The following is a 10,130-nucleotide window of genomic DNA, read 5'->3' on the forward strand; positions in this document are numbered from 1 at the left end:
GTATGCAGCAAGTTCGCAACATACTTATATTTCTGGCCCTGGGGAATTCATTTCAAGAGAAGTAGCATGGCTTCGTGACAAGAGCCCAGGCTCGGGAATCAGAGGACGTGGGTTCGAATCCCGGCCCCGCCGCTTATCTGCTGTGTGACCTTGGGCTAGTCACTTAACTTCTCTGTAAAATGGGGATTGAGAGACTGTGGTCCCCAAGTGGGACAACCTGATGGCCTTGTATCTTCCCTAGCTCTTAGAACAGTGCTTGGCACTTAGTAAGCGCTTAACAAGTAACATAATTATTATTATTAACACTTAGAGCAGTGATTGGCACATAACGCTTCAAAAATGCCATTAAAAAAAAAACCTGGGGAATCTTTATTGTTTTAACATGGGTGTGTTTTATGTGCAAAGTATTTTATTTCACTGTGAAAGTGTCTCGAGGGTACCGAGTGTGGATTTTTATATATTTTTATATATATATATATATATATATATATTTATATTTATGTATATATATATATATATTTATATATATATATTTATATATTTTTATTTTTTAATCCTGAGGAATAAGAGATCTCCAGTAAACACCTTTGCTTTAAACCTACGGCCACTGCACAATTTTAACAACAGTTTGTTATGTTCTAATTTTGGGTTTCGTACATGTGGGTAGTGAGGAATAAACTGGAAATCCTGTCTCTGCGGGTTGGAATTCGATGTGGCTTTTGAAGGAAAACAACATGTTTTAGTCGGCACTTGCCAGCCCGGCTTCGAAAAAGACTTTCCGAGGGGCGCGGATTCTGTAACAAACAAAGCCGGAGTTATTTCAACATTTGACACAGGTGACTGGCAGTTTGCAGTTAGTTTTGTTATCAATCAATCGTATTTATTGAGCGCTTACTATGTGCAGAGCATTGTACTAAGCGTTATCCGCTCGGGAGCAAATCCGGAGCCGGTTTAAAGCAAACAGAGGAAGAAACATCCACGAAACACGGTTTCTGGGCGTTCGTAAAAAGTTCTTGATTTGGCTTTGTGGAGTCGGGGTTCATTCATTCATTCAGTCGTATGTATTGAGCGCTTACTCTGTGCAGAGCGCTGTACTAAGCGGGGTTCTCCCTAGGAGAAACCTCCTCCATGTGCTTTTAGACTGTGAGCCCAATGTTGGGTAGGGACCGTCTCTATATGTTGCCAATTTGTACTTCCCAAGCGCTTAGTACAGTGCTCTGCACAGAGTAAGCGCTCAATAAATACGATTGATTGATTTTTCGTTAGGGGTGCTTTTTCATTCATTAAGTTATATTTATTGAGCACTTACTGTGTGCAGAACATGCTTGTCTACTTGTTTTGTTTTGTTGTCTGCGAACCCGTTGTTGGGTAGGGACCGTCTCTACTTGTTGCCGAATTGTATTTTGCAAGCGCTTAGTACAGTGCTCTGCACACAGTAAGCGCTCAATAAATACGATTGAATGGATGAATGAATATTAAGCACTATGAGGCTACTGTGCGACTTTGGGCAAGTCACTTAACTTCTCTGTGCCTCAGTTACCTCATCTGTAAAATGGGGATGAAGACTGTGCACCCCATGTGGGACAACCTGTTTACCTTGTATCTACCCCAGTGCTTAGAACAGTGCTTGGCACATAGTAAGTGCTTAACAAATACCATCATTATTATTATTATTATATATATATACATATATTATTATATATATATAATGTATATATGTATATATGTAGATATTTGTTACTCTATTTATTTATTTATTTATTTATTTATTTGACTTGTACATAGGGACTGTCTCTATATGTTGCCAACTTGTACTTCCCAAGCGCTCAGTACAGTGCTCTGCACACAGTAAGCGCTCAATAAATACGATTGATGATGATATGATTATTATTAGAAGGGGGGACTTAACAAATGCTATCATTGTTATTATTAGAAGGGGAGAGACAGGCATTGAAACAAGTAAACAAGGCATCAGTAGCATCAATGTGAATAGATAGAATTAGAAATATGTACACATTAATAAAATAAATGGAATAATAAATCGGTACATATATACTGAGAAGCAGCATGGCTCAGTGGAAAGAGCCCGGGCTTTGGAGTCAGAGGTCATGGGTTCAAATCCCGGCTCCGCCAATTGTCAGCTGTGTGACTTGGGGCAAGTCACTTCACTTCTCTGGGCCTCAGTTCCCTCATCTGGAAAATGGAGATGAAGACTGTGAGCCCCCCGTGGGCTGGAGAAGGACAGAAAGGAGGGGAGGTAGGAGGGTGCGAGGGGTTGGAGAGCCTTGAAGCCGAGAGTGAGGCGTTTATCAATCAATCAATCAAGACTGTGAGCCCACTGTTGGGTAGGGACCGTCTCTATATGTTGCCAACTTGTACTTCCCAAGCGCTTAGTACAGTGCTCTGCACACAGTAAGCGCTCAATAAATATGATTCAATCAATCAATCGTATTTATTGAGCGCTTACTATGTGCAGAGCACTGTACTAAGCGCTTGGGAAGTACAAGTTGGCAACATATAGAGATGGTCCCTACCCAACAGTGGGCTCACAGTCTAAGAGGGGGAGACAGAGAACAAAACCAAACATACTAACAAAATAAAATAAATAGAATAGATATGTACAAGTAAAATAAATAAATAAATAAATAGAGTAATAAATATGTACAAACATATATACATATATACAGGTGCTGTGGGGAAGGGAAGGAGGTAAGATGGGGGGATGGAGAGGGGGACGACGGGGAGATTATTTTAACGATTAAATAAAGATTATTTTATTAGTTTGGATATTATTTTCAATCAGTCAATCAATCAATCAATCAATCATATTTATTGAGCGCTTACTGTGTGCAGAGCGCTGTACTAAGCACTTGGGAAGTACAAATTGGCAACATATGGAGACGGTCCCTACCCAACAGTGGGCTCACGGTCTAGAAGGGGGAGACAGAGAACAAAACCAAACATATTAACAAAATTCAGACCAACGTCTTTATTGAGCGCCTACTGTGCTCAGAGCACTGTACGAAGCTCTTGGGAGAGCACCATGCAACAATATAACAGACACATTCCCTGCCCACAGTGACCCCGAATCCATATTTTGCGAGCCATCAATTTACCAAGGGCTTTTAATAATTATAATGATATTTGTGAAGCGCTTACTCTGTGCCAAGCAGTGTTCCAAGCACTGGGGGAGATACAAAGTAATCAGGTTGTCCCACGTGGGGCTCAGTCTTCATCCCCATTTTACAGATGAGGTAACTGAGGCACAGAGAAGTGAAGTGACTAGCCCAAAGTCAGAAAGCTGATAAGTGGCAGATCTGGGATTAGAACCCACAACCTCTGACTCCCAAACCCAGGCTCTTTGCACTGAGCCACGCCGCTTCTCTGTCATATTTCTTTTTATCCGTTCGTTGAATCCTATTTACTGAGCGCTTACTAGAACAGTCAATCAATCGATCAATCGTATTTATTGAGCACTTACTGTGTGCTGAGCACTGTACTAAGCGCTTGGGAAGTCCAAGTTGGCAACATATAGAGACGGTCCCTACCCAACAGTGGGCTCAGAGCACTGTACTAACCACTTGGGAAAGCACAATACGACAATAAACGGTGACATTCCCGACCCACAATGAGCTTTAATTGGTACATCTCTAGACTGTAAACTCTTTGCGAGCATTCATTCAATAATAATAATAATAATGATGGTATTTGTTAAGCGCTTACTATGTGCAAAGCACTGTTCTAAGCGCTGGGGAGGTTGCAAGGTGATGAGGTTGTCCCACGGGGGGCTCACAGTTTTAATCCCCATTTTACAGATGAGGTAACTGAGGCCCAGAGAAGTGAAGTGACTTGCCCAAAGTCACCCAGCTGACAGTTGGCGGAGCCGGAATTTGAACCCGTGACCTCTGACTCCAAAGCCCGGGCTCTTTCCACTGAGCCACGCTGCTTCTCCTTCACACGTATTCAATCATCAATCGTATTTATTGAGCGCTTACTATGTGCAGAGCACTGTACTAAGCGTATTTATTGAGCGCTTACGGGATGCAGAGCACCGGATTTAGCGTTTGGAAAGTACAATTCGGTAATAAAAAGAGACAATTCCTGCCCACAACGGGCTCACAGTCTAGAAGATGGGGCACGTCTCCCAACTCTGACATATATTGTGCTCTCCCTCGCACATAGTCCGGTGCTCTGCCCATGATGAGTACTCGGTTGATACCATCGATCCGATGATCGATTCTTTTATTGAGCTTCTACGTTGAGGTCACATTTGGTTTACGACGAACTTCGTCAGACATCAGTGCCCACATAAGCGCTTAGTACAGTGCTCTGCACACGGTAAGCGCTCAATAAATACGATTGATTGATTGATCAGTGACTTCTGAGGTGCTGATGGGTGGAGGAGTCCTTGTAGTTAAGCTGGCCTGCCAACCGATCCGTCAGTCAATCATCCGGTCTAGAGGGGGAGATAATAATAATAATAATAATAATAATAATGGTATTTATTAAGCACTTACTAAGTGCAAAGCACTGTTCTAAGCGCTGGGGAGGTTACAAGGTGATCACGTTGTCCCACTGGGGGCTCACAGTCTTAATCCCCCATTTTCCAGATGAGGTAACTGAGGCCCAGAGAAGGTAAGTGACTTGCCCAAAGTCACACATCTGACAATGGGCGGAGTGGGATTTGAACCCATGACCTCTGACTCCAAAGCCCGGGCTCTTTCCACTGAGCCGTCGCTTCTCTGGGCATCATTCATTCATTCATTCAATCGTATTTATTAAGCGCTTTCTGTGTGCAGAGCACTGTGCTAAGCGCTTGGGAAGTACAAGTCGGCAACATATAGAGACGGTCCCTACCCAACAGCGGGCTCACAGTCTAGAAGGGGGAGACAGACAACAAGACTAGTGTTCTAAGCGCTTAGTACAGTGCTCAGCACACAGTAAGCGCTCAATAAATATGATTGATGATGATGAAGACAAAACAAGTAGACAGGTGTCAAGGCTACAGCACTGCCTTTCTCTATATGTTGCCAATTTGTACTTCCCAAGCGCTTAGTACAGTGCTCTGCACATAGTAAGCGTTCAATAAATATGATTGATTGATTGGGAGTCCGAGGACGTGGGTTCTAATCCCGGCTCCGCCACTTGTCCGCCTTGTGACCCTGGGCAAGTCACTTCACTTCTCTGGACGTCATTCATTCATTCAACCATATTTTTTGAACGCTTACTGTGTGCAGAGCACTGTACTAAGCGCTTGGGAAGTACAAGTCGGCAACCTACAGAGACGGTCCCTACCCAACAATGGGCTGACAATCTAGAAGGGGGAGACAGACAACAAAACAAAACAAGTAGACAGGTGTCAATACAGTCAGAATAAATAGAATTATAGCTATATGCGCATCATTAATAAAAGAGAGTAATAAATATGTACAAATAATAATAGAGAAATGCATCTGTCCACAAGTGCTGTGGGGAGGGGAAGGGGGTAGGGCAGAGGGAGGGAGGGGGCCGGTGGGGAGGGGAGGAGAAGGAGGGGAAAATGGGGGGCTCAGTCTGGGAAGGCTTTCTGGAGGAGGTGAGTCAGTTCCTTCCTCTGTAAAATGGGCATGATGAAGGTGAGCCCCATGTTGACAGGGACTTGGTCCAATCTGATTAATTCGTAGCTACCCCAGCGCTTAGAGCAGAGCTTAAGCGCTTAACAAGTACCATAATTATTATCATTATTAGCGTGGCTCAGTGGAAAGAGCCCGGGCTTTGGAGTCAGAGGTCACGGGTTCAAATCCCACCTCTGCCAATTGTCAGCTGTGTGACTTCGGGCACTCACTTCACTTCTCTGGGCCTCAGTTACCTCATCTGGAAAATGGAAGTGAAGACTGTGAGCCCCACGTGGGACAACCTGATCACCTTGTACCTCCCCAGTGCTTAGAACAGTGCTCTGCACATAGTAAGCGCTTAATAAATGCCATCGTTATTATTATTAGAAGTGAGCGTGGATTGCCGGCAGAGCAGTTTATTAAGTATTTAGGTGAGTACAGGATAGCTGAGCTGGTAGCCGTCTTCCGCGCCCACAACAAGCTGACAGTCTGGAGGAGAAGACGGACATTAATAGAAATGAATCGGGCAAAATGTACCATTTATAGGAATGCTTAAGAGCCCTGTGGGGCTTAGTACAGTGCTCTGCACACCGGAAGCGCTCAATAAATACAACTGAATGAATGGCTCACGGTCGAAGTAAAAGGGAGAACAGGAGAACTGAGGCCTGGAGAAGTTACGTGACTTGCCCAAGGTCACCCAGCAGGCATTTGGCAGAACTGGGATGAGAACTCAGGTCCTCTGGGCCTCAATCAATCAATCAATCAATCAATCAATCATATTTATTGAGCGCTTACTGTGTGCAGAGCACTGTACTAAGCGCTTGGGAAGTACAAGTTGGCAACATATAGAGACGGTCCCTACCCAACAGTGGGCTCACAGTCTAAAGGGGAGTCTAAAAGTTACTTCCTCTGTAAAATGGGGATTCGATCCTATTCCAGTGAGCCCCATGTGCATAGAGCTTTAATTCTATTTGTTCTGACGATTTTGATACCTGTCTCCCTGTTTTGTTTTGTTGTCTGTCTCCCCCTTCTAGACTGTAAGCCCATTGTTGGGTAGGGACCGTCTCTATATGTTGCCGATTTGTACTTCCCAAGCGCTTAGTACAGTGCCCTGGACACAGTAAGCGCTCAATAAATAAACCTGATTACCTTGTATCTACCCCAGTGCTTAGAACAGGGCTTGGCACATAGTAAGAGCTTAACAAATACCAGAACTGTTTTTCCCCCCTGCACATAGTAAATGCTCAATAAATATTATTGATTGATTGGTTGATTGATGAAGACCTCTTTTCCCCAGCTCCCTCTCCCTTCCGAGTCATCAACACACTTGAGACCTGTGACTTTCGGATATTAGATGGTCTCCCCACCCTATAGCACTTTCGTATGTATCTTTATATTATGTATCATAAATTACTTATTCATATTACTGTCAGTCTCCCCCTATAGGCTGCAAGCTCATTCATTCAGCCCTATTTACTGAGCGCTTACTGTGTGCAAAGGACTGTACTAAGCGCTAGGGAGAGGACAATAGAACAACAAATGGACATATTCCCTGCTCACATTGAGCTCACAATTTAGAGGGGGACAAGGAACATTATGGACAGGGAACTTGTCCGCTAATTCTGTTGTGTTGTCCTCTTCCAAGCATTTACTACAGTGCTCTGTGCATAATAATAATAATAATAATAATAATAATAATAATAATAATAATAATCATGGTACTTGTTAAGCGCTTACTACGTGCAAAGCACTGTTCTAAGCACTGGGGGGATACAGGCTGATCAGGTTGCCCCACGTGGGGCTCACAGTCTTAATCCCCATTTTACAGATGAGGGAACTGAGGCACAGAGAAGTGAAGTGACTTGCCCAAAGTCACACAGCTGACAAGTGGCGGAGCCGGGATTTGAACCCATGACCTCTGACTCCAAAGCCCGGGCTCTTTCCACTGAGCCACTGTGCTAAATAAATAACATTGATTGATTGATTGAGATTGATTGTTTTGTGACTTTTAGACTGTGAGCCCACTGTTGGGTAGGGACTGTCTCTATATGTTTTCAACTTGTACTTCCCAAGCGCTCAGTACAGTGCTCTGCACACAGTAAGCGCTCAACAAATACGATTGATGATGATGATGATGGTGAAGGTCCCAAGCCTGCTTCACCCTTCCTTTACACCTTTGGAGAGGCATAGGAATTGGGCAGGGAATGTGTCTGTTCTATCGTGCTCTCCCAAGCGCTTAGTAATAATAAATAATAATAATGGCATTTGTTAAGCGCTTACTATGTGTCAAGCACTGTTCTAAGCGCTGGGGGGGATACAAGGTGATCAGGTTGTCCCGCGTGGGGCTCACAGTCATCATCCCCATTTTCCAGATGAGGTAACTGAGGCTCCGAGAAGTGAGGTGACTTGCCCAAGGTCACACAGCAGACATGTGGCGGAGCCGACAGTGCTCTACACACAGAAAGCGGCTCAATAAATAGTTTTGACAGATTGATAATAATAATAATAATATTTATTAAGCACTTACTATGTGCAAAGCACTGTTCTAAGCACTGGGGAGGTTACAAGGTGATCAGGTTGTCCCACGTGGGGCTCACAGTCTTAACCCCCATTTTACAGATGAGGGAACTGAGGCCCAGAGAAGCTACGTGACTTGCCCAAAGTCACACATCTGACAGTTGGCGGAGCCGGTATTTAAACCCAGAATAATAATAATAATGATAGCATTTGTTAAGTGCTTACTATGTGCAGAACAGTGTTCTAAGCGCTGGGGAGGTTACAAGGTGATCAGGTTGTCCCATAGAGGGGCTCACAGTGTTAATCCCCATTTTATAGATGAGGTAACTGAGGCACGGAGAAGTGAAGTGACTTGCCCAAAGTCAAGAGGTGGGAGAGGGGGGAAAGAGGAAAGGGAGTGAGTGGAGGTGATGGGGACAGGAGAGGGAGCTGAGGAAAAGGGGGATGTAGTCTGGGAAGGCCTCTTGGAGGAGGTGAGCCTTTAGTAGGGCTGTGAAGGGGGGAAGAGTGATCTTTTGGCGGATTTGAGGAGGGAGGGCGTTCCGGGCCATACGTTGCCACCTTGTACTTCCCAAGCGCTTAGTATAGTGATCTGCACACAGTAAGCGCTCAATAAATTCATTCATTCACTCATTCAGTCGTATTTATTGAACGCTTACTGTGTGCAGAGCACTGTGCTAAGCGCTTGGGAAGTACAAGTCGGCAACATAGAGAGACGGTCCCTACCCGACAGCGGGCTCACAGTCTAGAAGGGGGAGAAGGGGGATGTTTCCCGGACCGTCTAAGGAAGCCCAGCGCTTAGAACAGTGGAGAAGCGGCGTGGCTCAGTGGAAAGAGCCCGGGCTTTGGAGTCAGAGGTCATGGGTTCAAATCCCGGCCCCGCCAACTGTCAGACGGGTGACTTTGGGCGAGTCACTTCACTTCTCCGGGCCTCAGTTCCCTCATCTTGTTGCCGTCCACGAAGCCGAGGCGATAGCCGTGCTCGAAATAAATACGATTGATTGATTGATTGATTGATAGGACGTGGGTCAGGGGTTGACGGCAGGACAGGCGAGACTGAGGCCCGGTGAGAAGGTTAGCACCGGAAGAGCGGAGCGTACGGGCTGGGCTGGAGAAGGAGAGAAGGGCGGCTCTGAGATGAGCCCCACGTGGGACAGGGACTTTGTCCAAATCCATTTGCCTGTGTCCTCCCCAGCTCTTAGTACAGTGCCTGACACCCAGTAAGTGCTTAACAAATACCATAATTCGTCTTGTCCACCCCAGCTCTTAGTACAGTGCCTGACACCCAGTAAGTCAATCAATCAATCAATCATATTTATTGAGCGCTTACTGTGTGCAGAGCACTGTACTAAGCGCTTGGGAAGTACAAGTTGGCAACATAAAGAGACAGTCCCTACCCAACAGTGGGCTCACAGTTTGGAACCATAATTCTTCTTATTGTTGTTATTGAGGAGAAGCAGCGTGGCTCAGTGGAAAGAGAATGGGCTTGGGAGTCAGAGTTCATGGGTTCAAATTGTCAGCTGTGTGACCTTGGGCAAGTCACTTCTCTGTGCCTCAGTTACCTCAGCTGTAAAATGGGGATTAAGGCTGTGAGCCCCCCGTGGGACAACCTGATCACCTTGTGTCCTCCCCAGCTCTTAGAACAGTGCTTTGCACATAGTAAGTGCTTAACAAATGCTAGTAGTAGTAGTAGTAGTAGTAGTAGTAGTAGTAGTAGTAGTAGTAGTAGTAGTAGTAGTAGTAGTAGTAGTAGTAGTAGTAGTAGTAGTAGTAGTAGTAGTAGTAGTAGTAGTAGTAGTAGTAGTAGTAGTAGTAGTATTAGTAGTAGTAGTAGTAGTAGTAGTAGTAGTAGTAGTAGTAGTAGTAGTAGTAGTAGTAGTAGTAGTAGTAGTAGTAGTAGTAGTAGTAGTAGTAGTAGTAGTAGTAGTAGTAGTAGTAGTAGTAGTAGTAGTAGTAGTAGTAGTAGTAGTAGTAGTAGTAGTAGTAGTAGTAGTAGTAGTAGTGAAGCAGCGTGGCTCA

This window comes from Tachyglossus aculeatus, chromosome 2, assembly GCF_015852505.1.
Source record: "Tachyglossus aculeatus isolate mTacAcu1 chromosome 2, mTacAcu1.pri, whole genome shotgun sequence".
Lineage (NCBI taxonomy): Eukaryota > Metazoa > Chordata > Mammalia > Monotremata > Tachyglossidae > Tachyglossus > Tachyglossus aculeatus.